Consider the following 14,906-nt stretch of genomic DNA (forward strand, 5'->3'; position numbering starts at 1 on the left):
GAAAATCCTCTGGAGGAGGGAATGGCAATCCACTCTAGTATTCTTGCCTGGAGAATCTCACGGACAGAAGAGCCTGGTGGTCTACAGTCCATAGAGTCGTAAAGAGTCAGACATGGCTGAAGCAATTTAGCACGCGCACATCTGTGTTTAAATCTCAATTTCATCACTAACTACCTGGGTGGCCTTAAGCAATCCCTTAATCTCTCTAATCACCAGCTCTTTTCAATGAAAGGAAGAAAGGATGCCTTGAGAGCAGGACCACAAATTTGACTCACACCCAACTCAGTGATGTCTTGATTGTCCATAAACAAATCTGGTACTTCCCCCAGGCTCCCATTCACTAGTTAATGGGGAAAGAATTAACTGCAGTTTAAATTCAATCCAATCTGCTAATTTAAACAATCCCTTTGGGTAGTATTGAGAATCTTTAGTTGGAATAAAAATGTTTAGATTCTCAGCCTGTTTTTTGTGTCTGAGACCTGTGAAGTGGGGCCTCTCATCTGGTTTAAGGCTCTGCTATCACAACCTTGGGCTTCCCAAGTGGCACAGTGGTAAAGAATCTGCCTCCCAAAGCAGGAGACACAAGAGACGCCAGCCCAATTCCTGAGTCTGGAAGATCCCTGGAGGAGAAAATGGTAACCTGCTTGAGTATTCTTCCCTGGGAAATCCCATGGACAGAGGAGCCTGCCAGGCTGCAGTCCAAGGGGTGGCTACAGCTCACGGGGTCACAAAGAGTCAGACATGACTGAGCACATCACAGTCCTAAAATCGTTAGCCTTTGAACAAAGGACTTGCATTTCTGTTTTGCACAAGGCCCAGAAAATTATATAGCCAGTCTGGGCCTTCAGACAGCTGCCTCCTAGCCTAGTTTCTCTCCTGAAGATGACAACTAGGCATATAAAGACGAGGTATGAATGAGCCCTCATGACACTGACGGAAGGCTCTCCTGGCTTCAGGGAGGTCATTGGCATTCATTCGAAAGTTACTACTGGTCTCAAGATAGTGACCATTACTCACTGGGGCTTCTAGCTGGGTCAGGATCCAGCAACACCTCGGCATGACAACCTCGCCCCTATGATGCAGGCTGCAGACTGTACAGCAACTCCTCAGCCCCTTATCCCGTCTACTGGCCTGGCAGTCCACCCTGTCTTGTCAGGGCAGGATGGGAAGATGGTGCCTTGGGAGGCCTACTGGCTTTTGTCACGTCGTCCATAAAATATGGGAAGTAGGAGCAACGTAGAAAAAATAGAACTACAAGATCTCCTTTTGACCCTGGTGTTGTGGTCATACCCCCAAGTTGGTACAGATGGACAGAATAAAAGATGAGATTTCTAGGGCCCCCAACTTGGAAACAGGAAACATCTGCCCTCTTTACCCTTACTATTGCTCTCATTTTTGAGATACAGTTTGTTTCAAGCCATGGGCAAAAGATAATTATTATCTTCTCTTCCTATTTCCTTCCACAATCTCCTTGGCCAAAAAGTATGTGTGTTGGGGGTGGGGGGATCTTTACATTTAGTACATCATATCCTCCTGCTTCTTCATGTCAATTCTGCTAAGCCTTAACTGTGGACAAGATGCCTTCTCTATATGATGGGAACCCCTCTATGATCGGAGCTTTCTAGGCTCAGCTAGTGATGTGTGAAATGGAAATGATTTGGCAAACCCTCTATCTCCACAACAACTGACTAAGAGGTTAAGAGCTCACCTTCTCCTTCTCTAGGACAATAAATCCCATGGCTCCCCCTCCGAAGTCTGCCCTTTGCAATAAAAATATGACAGAAGAGGGAAATTTAAAGGCATCTATTTAACATCTGCAAAATATTAAGCCAAGAACATTTATTTTGCAGATTAGTTTTGGTTTTTAGGTTTCTTCTCTTTCAGCAAACCAACATTTTCCTTGGGCTTCCCTGGTGGCTCAGCAGTAAAGAATCCACCTGTGATGCAGGAGACCCGGGTTCAATCCCTTGGTCGGGAAGATCCCCTGGAGGAGGGCATGGCAACCCACTCCAGTATTCTTGCCTGGAAGAATTCCATGGACAGAGGAGCCTGACAGGCTACAGTCCATGGGGTCATAAAGAGTTGGACACGACTGAACAACTAACCACACTCCTTTTCCTTTTACAACTAATTCTTGAGTATAGACACTATCCAAAGCAATCCGAAAGAGAGTCTACACTTGAATATTTAGGGATGGAATCAACTCTACTCCAAATCTCCTCTCTGAATCACAGCTCTCTGTATCTTTCTTTAAGTGGTCCATTAGGTCCTGACTTTGCATATCCAAAATTGAATCCATTCATCTTTCCCCAAAACTAGTTGTCCTTTTTGACTTTCTTTTCTTATAAGCAGTAAAAAAAAAAAAAAGTGGATTTATAACAGTAGTTCCCAACCTTTCCCGGTTCATGACATTCTTAGAGTCTTGTTCATTTTTTCACGGTGTCCCGAACCAAAAGAAATACTTAATAGTTCCATTAATTAAGTAGCTAGATCCAAATAAATTTGTAGGTATGTATGTCCTAACAATTTAATTATATTTAAAAAGTAATACATGCAAAATTTTAAGTAATATTTTCTTTTTTAACCACATTTACTTAATAGCAGGACATATGTACCTGTTGGGACCACACAACTTCTGCAATCTTGGAACCAAACTGGACACCACCACACTCACTTCCTGCTTTACAATCATTTTCATACAGAACTTACTTTTAATCACAGCAACCACCAAAAATCCAGCTTTGAAAAGATACGACAGCACCAAAAAGGAACTTATCATTATGATGTTGACATTGTGACCTGCATCAAGCTAGTAGTTTTTGTGATGTCCAGCAGTCTTAGAATATAATTGTGTTTCCCTCAAAATGGTGAACTGTCCTGAAACAGTCCCTGAGAATTCACTGTGATGTCCAGGCCACCTCAGTCACAGTTTAGGGACCGCAGGGTTAGAAGGACAGCTTGGAACATGCTTTGATAGATCATTGCAGTAATGACTCCCATGAGTCATGCCTCCTTGTACCCCTACTCTCAAGCCAACGTGACTCGCTTTGACCAATGAGACATTAGTAATAGTGACAGAGGCAAAGGCTTAAAAAATATATGTACTTTGGGGTTTCTCCTCTCTTGCTGCTAGAAAACCTTCTGCTGCCGTATGGGTATACCCAGGCTATCCCCCTGAAAGATAAAACACCTGGTGGGCAGAGGGTCCAGTCATTCCAGCCATCCCAGACATGTGACCATTCATCTCAAGCCGAAATAACCCAGACTGAAAGAGCTGCCCACTGACCCATGGAACCATAGAAAATAGTAAAACCTTTTTTCTTTTAAACAACTATGTTTGGGGCATTTTTTTAGGTGACCAAACTAAATGTTATAATGTTAAAATAACTGTATTTTATACTTTAGGCAATAGAAAATCAACAAGAGAACTAATTTCTTAATTAAGTTAAATAGAGTTGTTAAATAAATTAATGCATGATCATTCAATTATCCCCTTAAAATTCTTTTAGAAATATCTTATGATTTCTAGTTATAGCCTCAGGAACAGATCTTGAAGTTGATAAACTGTTCATTGACAACAAGATTAGAAAATTGAATTCATTGGTTTGAACCACAGTTCCTAAAATTATAATGCAAGTGATTATTAATCTATAAGGAAGCCTGAGTGTAAAGGAAAATTGTGAACTTTAATTTCATTGTCAAAAAGGTGACTATAAATTTTGTTGCAAAGTGTAAGAATAGCCCTTTCAACAAGGTCAGACCACAGACCACTATAACTAAGTGGCTGAAACCCAGCTGCAAACTCAGAACCAAGTGAAAATGGCATTAGAGCAACAGAAATGTTTGCCACAAGATGCTGAACCTTGCTACTAATCAGAGCCATTCCCAACCAAATGCTTTTTTGACAAAGCAGAGTCTCAACCACATCACACAGATGGTCAAATGGAACAGCTGTCAGCAGGGAAAGTAGGCCATGGCCGTGAAAGTACAAGGAGTTGCTCTTTGGGACTACCTATTTCTGTGTACTCAGAGAACATCACCATTCCACAGCACAATAAGACATGTTCTTTGTAAGAATGAGACTGCATATCAAGAAAATATTAAAGGCTTGCGGAAATAAATTGAAAACTCTTCAGTAAGATTTCCATTAAAAATGATGAAGAAAAATAGTATAAGTTTTTCAGGTAGTAAATGCTAGTCATCTAGAAACTTAACTTGTGTGGAAAATTCCATTTCCCAGGAGCCATAGAGAATGATGATGATTTTGGCACCTCCACGAATTAGAGGTCATTCTCTGCACCAGCTCACCCTGGGCTTGTTAGTATCTAGAGTTTTATTCTCTTGAGTAGAAGAATTCTCCTACCCCTCAATGGCCCCAAGATGTCTGAGGCACTGGCTCTTCTCAGACTTCAACCCATCTTTCCAGGAAGGAGACCAAATGAGGCAGTGGGGGAACAGGATGAACACGGTCTCATTGCGGCCCACGCTCCTTTCTGACCAGGTGAGGCTCTGCAGAAAATGGGAAGGGATGGAGTCAGTAGCCACAGTTCATGAGGGGGCTGGTTCCTGTGTGAGCGTCCATGTAAGGAGGTGTCCAGATGGGAAGAGATGACCCAATTCCAGATCTCCTCCTTGCTGCCAAGACCCTTCTCACCCCACCAAGAAAATCAAGACAAAAGAAGAAGGGAAAGCACACACCAGCCACCTTGAACACAGAAAGCACAGTGGTGAAAACAGCCTGAAAAAACTGAAAACATTAATTGCTCAGTTGTTTCTGACTCTATGCGACCCCATAGTCTGTAGCCCACCAGGCTCCTCTGTCCATGGGATTCTCCAGGCAAGAATACTGGGGTGGGTTGCTATGCCCTCCTCCAGGGGATCTTCCAGACCCAGGGAAAACAGCTTATACAGAAGCAAACATGTAATGAACTTATTTTATGTCATTACAGAAGCTTTCTAAAATATGGATGAGAAAAGAGAGAGGAAAAGAACAAACTGTATATATATATAATAAGTGTGTTCATACATGAAGTACTATATTGGAATCTTCCTTTATGTATCAATATGTGCAACAATGGATTGTTTTGAATTGCTACATCATATACAATTTTATTGACACACATTTTAAATCCATCCCATGTTTTTAATGTCTGAATTCTATTTTGTTGTTACTGTGACTTCTTGCGGGCATCAGGAAGCCCAAGTTCAAGGTTTATTATTTGAGCAATAAAGAGGAGACCAACAGGTGGAAATCAAGATATCAACCTTACTCTTGATTAAAGTTGCATAAAGAACATGGATCAGGTATGCAACCCATTGAGAGTCCTAAAGCAGTAGCTGGAATTAAACAGAATTTCCCAAAAATGCACAGACAGGGCTGGAAAACCACAGTCTCCCCAGTGGAGGAAAGCCTTCCTGTAAAAGCTCCCCCTGCAGGAAGCTAAGAGCATATACTCTCCACAGGCAGACATTCCAAAGCCTCCTAAAAGTGGGATTCCTAGTCAAAACTGAAAGCATTTCTGAAACTTTGTACACATACTATCTGACTGCGGAGAAAGGTGGTACAGACTTATACTCCCAACAATGATGATGAAAGTGCTGCCTCTTCACACCCTTTGTTATTGTGACAGGTTCAAATGGTATCACATTGTTTGGTTTGCATTTCTCCTTGTGTAAATTTTTCCATGTAAGTATTGGTCATTTTTATTTCTTCTCTTCTAACTGCTTTGACATGCCCTTTATCCATTTCCCTAGTAAGAGCTTCATATTCTTATTCATTTGTAAGATGCAAACATACTCAATCAAGTTGTTCTTCTTAATCTTGGAATTGTGATGCATGGAGTAGTAGTAAGCATCATAAATCTGACAAAACATGATGCTGATGTTGAGAGTGATCATTTCCATATTTATTAAAACTTTTACTTAGGCCAAAACAAGAACCTATTTGAAGAAGAGATAGGTTTTCACAAAAGATCAAGATTTATTGCCCATAGAAGTGCTCAGATTTAATATCTTCTGATATTTAGCCCATGCACAGACATTTTTATTCCAAATCTTAAGAAACTTCATTACTGATCCAGAAATTTCTGATATGAAATATCCTTATGGATGTACCTTATTTCATTACATATTCAACACATGTAAATTTTAAATTTTGGATTAAAATGTAACTACTTGTTCTTTTATTAAAAGATTGCCATCAGAAACTTCAGGTATAAACTAGTGACTCAGGCAAGTTGCAATGTCAAAATGATTGAACTCATACAGACGTTATGGAACTAACAGTTCCAGGATGTTGATCCATAACTTGCCAAGAATAGCTACTTTATATTTTTTGGTATTACCACTGACAAACAAAATACTCTTCAAAGAACTTTTATGGTTTATTCAATAGCAGTTTTATAAAAGGTCATAAAGCAGTGGATATTGAATAATCACTCATAAACAATGCCTTAACAAAAATGTCTTCAGCCATTCTTTCTCTTAAGAAAATCACCAAATCACTAAATTTCAGAATTCTAGGATTCCTGCTATTATGCCGTTCCCAAATCTTTCCTGTATCATATTTATATTTCTCCATAAAATCACCATTCATTGATTCAATAGACATTTTTAAGAGCCTACTAACAAACATTCCTAAGAACTTAACTACATTTGGAGCTAAGGATAAAGGCAAGTAAAACAGTTCCTACCCTCAAGGAAAACATGGTCTATAGCAGTGGTCCCCAACCTTTTTGACAACAGGGACCAGTTTCCATGGAGTGGGTCATGGGATGATTTGGGGTTATTTCAAGTACATTACATTTATTGTGTACTTTATTTCTATTTTGTGGCAACCTCAGGGTATTCTGCCTTGACAGGGTTAGGGTTCAGGCCTCTGTAAGAATTTAATGCCACCGCTGATGGACAGGACAGGGAGTTCAGGCGGTAATGTGAGCAATGAGGAGTGGCTCTAAATATAGATGAAGCTGCACTCACTTGCCCATCACTCATCTCCTGCTGTGCACCCCAGTTCCTAACAGGCCACAGACCAGTATCAGTCTGTGGGGCCCAGGGGTTGGGAAGTCCTAGTCTATAGTTCATGGTCCAGCAGAGGAGATAGTCTACAGCTTACATAATGAGGGAGCTAGGTAAGTGTTAAAGGGAATGCGCTGTGATATAATCAACCACTGACCACTAAGACAGCCCAAGACAGCAGCCACTGAGTCTGAGGCAATCAGAGGAGGCTTCCAGGAGGAAGTGATGACTCGCTGAATCCTGGAGAATGAGCGGGTTCTAGCCAGGAAAACAAGGGTAATTCAGGGGAGCGTGTGTAAAGGCCCAGAGGCAGGATGGGCCACAAGGTGGAGAACCACTATAAGAAGTTTGGTTTAGTTGAAGCACAAAATAGGGGTGAGGACAGACAATGATGAGAGACTGCATACCAGAAAGAATATTTCATCTTTACCCTCAATGAATGCTGACAAAAATTGATGACAAAAAAAGGCTATTCTTACCCTCCTCCTCCATCTCACAGTTAAAGAAACAAGCCCAGTGAGATTAAGTGACTTGCCGAGGGTTGTATGTTTCACAAATGACTAAGATAAGATTTCAATTTAGAAATTCTTATTCCAGAGCCACAACTCATCTGCTCAGCATGAACGGATTTTATGCTATGCTAGGAATTAAAATTTGACCTGGGAGGTGATGGGCAGCCAAGAATTTTGGAGAATGACATGGTCCCCTGTGCCTTTCAAAAGGATGGCCCAAGTTACTGAGGGGAAGAAACAGGGCTACATATGAGATGGAACCGCTCCATTCAGTTCTGTGTGCTGTAAACTCTACAAGCTAGGAAGAGTCATGAAATGGCACCTTTGACATGGTGCAGTGCCTGACCTACACAGCCAGAGTTGGTGTAGTTGCAAGTAAGGGGGCTAATAAGGTACTCCAGACATAAAATGTAGGAAGAGTTGAACTAGAAAAGGGCAGTGGCAGAGACAGGAAGGGTTCATAACACAGAAATAATGATATCGAATCAACAGGAGTTGGTGGCTGGTTGGATGAAGAAGGTGATGCAGAGAGAACAAACATAAAATGGCTTTATTTTGTGTGAATCTTAAGTTGTAACCACATTTTAGAGTCCCCTTCCCTATTTAATTCTGAGTTAGATGTGGTTCTTTTTTTTTTTTTTTTTTTTACTTTACAATATTGTGGTGGTTTTTGCCATACATTCACATGAATCAGCCATGGGCGTACATGTGTTCCCCATCCTGAACCTCCCTCCCACCTCTTGTGCTAGAAACTTGCACGAAATTGCACAAGATTTGGAAAGTGAAAGGAAGCTGCAGCCCTTATGCTCTGAAGGTCGTCACAGTTAGAGGGAAGGTGAGGCAGACACAGAAAAGTGGCAGATGCCAGTCTGCCCTCTTCCTCCTTCCCCACGCTACAGCCTCCAAGGCCAGCTGTTTATCCTGCCTGCTTCCTTCACTGACTAAAGGCTAGAATGCCAATCCACAGAGGCTATATCTAGGACCAGGTCCCAGCCTTGCCCAGACTTCTACACTCGCCCCCTTAGTGGTCCCTCACAGCAGACTCCCCTCAAGCTCTGACTTGACCATGCCACTGCTACAGAAGGATGACTTAGTGACTCCCCTGATTCATCCACTCTCCTTTCTGGACCCCTCCTCCTCCAGCTTCAGTTTCTAGTCTCAGCAGGCTCTGTTGCAGCAATTTGAATAAATTGAGTCTTGTCTCCTGCAGTCCCTGACAGCACTATGGGGCTTCCATCCACTCATCACGAGAGGAAACACAGTCCTAATGCCAAGAAATTTGGATCAGAAAAAAAGCATACCAGGGCCATGCCAGTCCTCCAGGAACTGCAGGCCGTGAGGCTGCCTGGCCTCCCAAAGTGCCTGTGCAACCAAATGGACAGGAGAAGGACCTTGCCTTCATTCTGGAGATCCATATCTAGAGATTCGTACCCAGACAAATGCCATGCCTAAAGGATATGCTGAAAATCCAAACTCCAGAAAAATGTGAAATTTCTCTTGGAACTGGGCCTCCAAATAATTTTCAAATCAGGTTTTTCTAAGAAATAGGTGCTCAAAGATCCAGTAAGCTTGGTTACTGGTATTCTTAGCAGGATTTTCCATTCTCTTTCATTCTTGGTCTCTTTATTACAACTTAATCTTTTTAAATCCTATTTTGGATCATTCGAACTTCTCAGAAGTACTTTGGATTACTGGAATTACAGACTTCATTTTGAAATTGCTTTTCATGGCTCAAAAAGTCTTATTATAGTGGTGCCTTCTTTCATCATGCTTTTTAAAGTCAAAGGTTCCTGGGGTATGCTCTTAGAAGAATTAAGTCAGTTTTACTGAATTTTATCCCCTATCAGTTTTGGTTTTATTACCTTATTTGCCTCAGGGAGTTTAATAATATAATTAAATAGGTTCTTTGGATATTACTGGCTTTATTCTACCTCATTTTAAAGCTTTTGCATTTTTTGGAAATCTAAGAACTTTCAGATATGTTTGTGAATATTTTTTACACAACCAGTTACAGAGTGACTTATTCAGATGTGGGTGATATTTGTTCAATATGTGAAGCTGAATTTCAGAAAATTATTCTTCCCTTCTGTCAGCATATATTTTTTGAAGAGTGCATTAACTTATGGTTTTACAAAAAGAATGTATGTCCACTGCGCAGGACTGTGATTTTAGACCATAGTCCCAAATGGAAAGATGGGGCTGTCTCATCACACTTTCAAATATAATTATTATAAACTACTAAAACCACAAAATACTAATTTCATTTGGTTACAGTCACTATTGCTAAAGGCATTAGGATGGATTTCAGTACTAAAAACTAAGAAAAATATTTCCAAACATTTTTAGAATACTAGAATAAGATTTAAGCATGTTTTAATTTTTTTTAATTTAAATGAGTGAAAGAACACTGTTTTTGAAAATATCATAGTCAACCTAATTTCTATGTCAGCAATACTTCTTCAGTCCTAATTACTTGACCTATGATTGCAATGTAAAATTGTAAATATGTTTTCTTGTTAATTTTTCCAAAAACAGCAACTGGATAGCTAACTAGAACTAATTGTTTTAGAGGAATTTGGGTCTTCTTTTCTGACACTGTTTCAGAATGATGAATATTTTTCATAATATTTTAAGATATATTTCTATCCAAACTCTGAAATTTTTTTAATTTTCATAGGATATATTTTAAATGAAGCTTCATATGCTATATTTTACCTAAAACCATTAGATTTTCTAAGTGCATATTAATTTACTGGGGATGATATATTTTAATATTGTATTACTCTTTGTTATATGATTAGCAATCAGTAAGAATTAACCATTAAATTAACTCAAAACCTCAGTGTTAATGCAAAGATTACATTATGGTGTGGCTTCCACCCAAACCTATTGTCCTCAAGGTACCAACATCAAGCTGAAACAGAAGGGCATAGGGGCAAGGAAGCAAATAAACTTGAGAACAACATCTAGGCAAAACTTTGAATATAAATACTGGCATGTGGAACTGACTAGAAACTAACAGATCAAAAATGTTTTAAACATCTGGTTAAACTATACTGCCAAATAAACATGATTTTAACCTGGAAAAGCCTTTGGCTCTTGCCCCGCAAAATTGAGAACATGATATGTGATCACTAAGCTGACAACAGCTTTTGCAGTCTGCTAAAGCTACAACTGGACTTCCCTGGTGGCTCAGACGGTAAAGCGTCTGTCTACAATGCGGGAGACCTGGGTTCGATCCCTGGGTTGGGAAGACTCCCTGGAGAAGGAAATGGCAACCCACTCCAGTACTCTTGCCTAGAAAATCCCATGGATGGAAGAGCCTGGTGTCCATGGGGTCGCAGAGAGTCGGACGCGGCTGAGCGACTTCACTTTCAAAGCTACAACTCATACCAAAATAGATCCTGCTGAATTCAATAAGAAAATTAAGAATCAACAACCTTGAGAAGAAAAATTCTTCTTTTTGAAGACGTTTTTTAAAAAGATTTTTAAAAACTTTTAAAGTCTGCTTCTTTATGAAACTGTGTATGTGCATGCACACACGCACATGTGTGGTATGTTTCCAGACAATGAATGATATTCATGCAACAAAACATAACTTGAGATGGTCTTCATTTAACACCACATTTTCCAAGCTCCCTCCATGTGGCAAGTGTCCCGCAAGGTGTCTATGATTGGAAGATAAATAAATGATTCACCAGGACTTAGAATCACTCACAGACTAATATAGTTGGTAGGCATGTAGACAGCTTAACCAGGATACATGAGGGCACATGCTATTATAAAAATACAACCCACTAGAACTACAAAGGTTGGGAAAGAATCAGGAGCAACTGAATTTCCTTAACCCAATACTGAAGATCATTCTTGATCAGACCCAACCTGCCTTTGAAGGCTGAAATCTTACTCCTTTTCTTCACACAATTACTTGCTCTCATACCCAAGCTCCACTTTTCCACTTCCATGCCTTGCCCTCTGCCTCAAATTCTCTATGACTCATTGCTGGGCACTGTTTAAAATGCTACCAAGATTTCACCCATGAAACTGTCTCTGGTGCCAATGAGGTGAACTGTTCCCTCTCTGAGCTCCCATCGGTTCTCACTGCCTCTCAGGAAGTTATCATTCTTTGCCATGCATCATAGTTATTTTCTGACTTGCCGGTCTTTTTTATGGAGACTAAACTGTAAACCCCCTGACAACCAGGAATGTTTCTAGTCATTTTTTATATTCCCAGTACCAGGTATGGCACTTTGTAGGTACATAGTGGATGTTCAATAGGTATTTTCTGAATTTAGAATTTTAAATCCACAACTCACTACCTGAGGATGCTGACTCAGCACATACCAGTAGTCACTGTATGCTTTGGTCCAGAGCTTAAATGTTGGTTGAGATATTATGTTTTCTCATGGGAGGAGGGCAACTTTGTAAGATGATTCAGTGATAATGACAAGAAAGTAAAAATAATGCTTACCTGTTTCACAAAAATTAAGAAAGTTCAATAGACAGTAGTTTACTGATTATAAAAGATTGAAATCTCCAAGTTTTCTGTACTGCAAAGCAATGTTTTCTGGTAGAATCTCTACTAACTTTCAAAATATCATGTTCAGCATTTGCTCTTGAACAATCAGAAAGAAGAAAATGGGTGACTGCCTCCCTTTTGAATATCCATACCATTAGCAAATGCTATTGGAGTGAGAATAGGTAGGTGAGGAGAAAATATTGACTATAAGATTCCCACAACGATGTCATAAGAGAGCTAGAAGCTAAAAGTTTTAGTATGCACAAGTTTTTCTTAACTTAACTTTAAGTTTTTGTTAACAAGAGCAGACAAGAAAGAAAATATAAATAAATCAATCTATGGATTACACCTCCATAAAGTATATGGATAGTAGAGAGATTTTTGTGGAAGTGGTCCCAATTTGCTGGGTTCTGGAGCCCCTTGACCACTGTAAGGAGAACTTAAACAGGCACAGCAAATCTTGCCTGTGGATATACCTACACATGCGTGCTACCATTTGACACAAACATGTAGATATTTCACTGATGAGTAACAGAATGTAAGACAGGTTGGAGGAACCAGGTAGGCTGATCTAGCTTATCACTTGGGAAGAGCTGTCAGAGGCAGAGATGGGACTCTACTCATCACTATCATGGGTGCACATGATCAATGCAAATGATCACGGCAGGAGCATGGGCTTTGAAAAGCCTTGAGCAGAAAAGAGAGGTGGTAGAGTCAGCACAACGGCACAGGCTTTGTAGTGAGCAATAGGACTGCTCAGATATTTGGAAAGTTACCACATTCATAAAATTCTGTGTATGGTTACTTTTTTGTGGGAAATAGTTAACTTCTGGATTTGGCACTGGGATCGTCTGAAATAACAAAAAGAAAAAATGGAGTAAAAGGAAGCATGAAGCATTAAAGAGGGGAAACTCAAGGAATCATGGGTAGCACTTTGCCTATTACAGATCCTGGAAATAGAGCTCAAGCCTAATTTAATCTGATCATCAGGGGACCTTGAACAGTATCTGCGTTTCTTATATAAATTCACTTTAAAGTGTTCCTGAATTCTTAGACGCTTTATGTCATTGTGTGTTTCCTCAATTCCAATTGATGGACTAATTCAGAAAAAAGTTTTATATTAAAAAAATCAATTTTCATGCTACATGAGTTCAGAATTAGTACTTTCAGAGCATTGGCCAATTATGACTGGTATCAGGACAAACATGAATTTGTTAGCTTCATCACAGAGGGAAGGCTGAACTGGATCCACTGCAGACTATGAAATGCCATGCAGGCCATAGTCTTTTCTGAAAGCATCTACAAAACTAAACACACCCTGCCCCATGTTCTATGAACAAATGGGACTATTGGTCACAAGGAAAGCCCAGAATGGATGTAAATGGTCCAATTCAGTTCAGTTCATTCACTCAGTCATGTCCAACTCTTTGGGATCCCATGGACTGCAGCATGCCAGGCTTCCCTGTCCATCACCAACTCCCAGAGCTTATTCAAACTCATGTCCATCGAGTCAGTGATGCCATCCAACCATCCCATCCTCTGTCGTCCCCTTCTCCTCCCGCCTTCAACCTTTCCCAGCATCAGGGTTTTTTTCAAAGAGTCAGTTCTTCACATCATGGGGCCAAAGTATTGAAGTTTCAGCTTTAGCATCAGTCCTTCCAATGAATATTCAGTACTGATTTCCTTTAAGATTGACTGGTTGATCTCCTTGCAGTCCAAGGGACTCTCAAGAGTTTTCTCCAAACCACAGTTCAAAAGCATAAATTCTTCAGTACTCAGCTTTCTTTATGGTCCAACTCTCACAACCATACATGACTACTGGAAAAACCATAGCTTTGACTAAACAGACCTTTGTTAGCAAAGTAAATGGTCCAAGCTTTCATCAAAGCTTCTGCTTTCCTTTTCTGTCACTATTTCATTTAATCCTCACAACAGCTTTACATGGAAGTTAATATTATCTTGATATTAAATACGGAGAAACTGAGGAACAGAACTGACCAAGTTCACACAGTTAGTAAGTAGCAGGACCAGAGTCCAAAACTATTTATATGACTGTGAAGCCTATGAGCATAATGATTAACAAGGCAATTAATCAACTACTTTTTGAGCATCTACACTGTATAAAGTACTAAAATAAGCATACTGTTAGCAAATGCTACATACATTATTGTATTACTCAGCATTCTCCAAAGAAACATAACCAATAAGATATAAGTATGTATATATATTTATTATGGAAGTTGGCTCACATGAAAACAGAGGCTGGTAAGTCCAAACCTGCAGTGTGGACTGGCAGGCTTGAGACCCAGGAGAAATGACGGTGCATCTCTAGTCCCAAGGCCAGCACGCACAGGCCCAGGAAAGCTGATGGTAGCTATGAAGTCCAAAGACAGGCTGCTAATGACTTTCTCTTACTTGGGTGAGGGTTGGCCTTTTTGTTCTGTTTAGGCCTTTAACTGATTGGATGATGCCCACTCACATTATAGACGTTAGTCTGTTCCACTCCACCCATTAAAATGTTAATCTCATCCAAAAACACCCTCACAGAAATGCCCAATATATATTTGACCAAGTATTTGTGCACCCTATGGCCCAGTCAAGTTGACACATAAAATGAATCATCACAATTACATTTAAAATGAGCCTCCCTCTCAAACCTTTCTTATAGTAACTTGATAATTTATATACTTTACTAGTCTGGGATTTAACGCAAGTACATTTTAGTCTCAAACACTTAAGAACCCACAATTCTCTTTATAGAAACTAGGGATATCATTTACATTTGTACCTCTTATTTTTAAACTTTAAATTAGATTTTAAATGAAGATTTTTCAATTACTATGTCCTTAGGAAACTTG

General features: G+C 39.9%; 1 pseudogene; it reads left to right on the forward strand.

Annotated features, from left to right (window-relative positions):
• Nucleotides 1-9,027: 9,027 nt before the first annotated feature.
• LOC133074544 (E3 ubiquitin-protein ligase RNFT1-like) lies at nt 9,028-9,754 on the forward strand (annotated as a pseudogene).
• Nucleotides 9,755-14,906: the final 5,152 nt, after the last annotated feature.

The sequence above is a fragment of the Dama dama genome, chromosome 20 (assembly GCF_033118175.1).
Source record: "Dama dama isolate Ldn47 chromosome 20, ASM3311817v1, whole genome shotgun sequence".
NCBI classification, from domain to species: domain Eukaryota; kingdom Metazoa; phylum Chordata; class Mammalia; order Artiodactyla; family Cervidae; genus Dama; species Dama dama.